The sequence below is a fragment of the Hippocampus comes genome, unplaced genomic scaffold (genome assembly GCF_001891065.2).
Source record: "Hippocampus comes isolate QL1 unplaced genomic scaffold, H_comes_QL1_v1.1 scaffold7, whole genome shotgun sequence".
In the NCBI taxonomy this organism is placed as follows: domain Eukaryota; kingdom Metazoa; phylum Chordata; class Actinopteri; order Syngnathiformes; family Syngnathidae; genus Hippocampus; species Hippocampus comes.
In genome coordinates, this window is record NW_017842060.1 from 916295 (window position 1) to 916541 (window position 247).

Sequence of the window (247 nt, forward strand, 5' to 3'; positions counted from 1 at the left end):
GCTTTGATGGCGCCGCCAAAGGAGGGCGGAGGTGGCGGCGGCGCCGCTGTCGAGGTTCCTCAGGAGGCACACGCGAACCACAGATGTCGACTTTATTCTCCTGCTCAGGTGAAAATGTTCGATTTGACGATTTGGATTTGAAGCCGCAAGCGATTTGTGGATCTGTCACACGAGTTTCGGCATTCAAATTAGTTTGACCGATTTGAGTTCCAGAGCCGAATGCCCTGGCCTGCTCTAACCCCCCCCC

The 247-nt window shown here is 55.5% G+C and overlaps 1 protein-coding gene across 1 annotated transcript in view; it reads left to right on the forward strand.

Annotated features, from left to right (window-relative positions):
• The window catches only part of cacna1ib (calcium voltage-gated channel subunit alpha1 Ib), a 103389-nt gene that overhangs the window by 98441 nt on the left and 4701 nt on the right, over positions 1-247 (forward strand). The gene's annotated exons all lie outside the window — the stretch shown is intronic.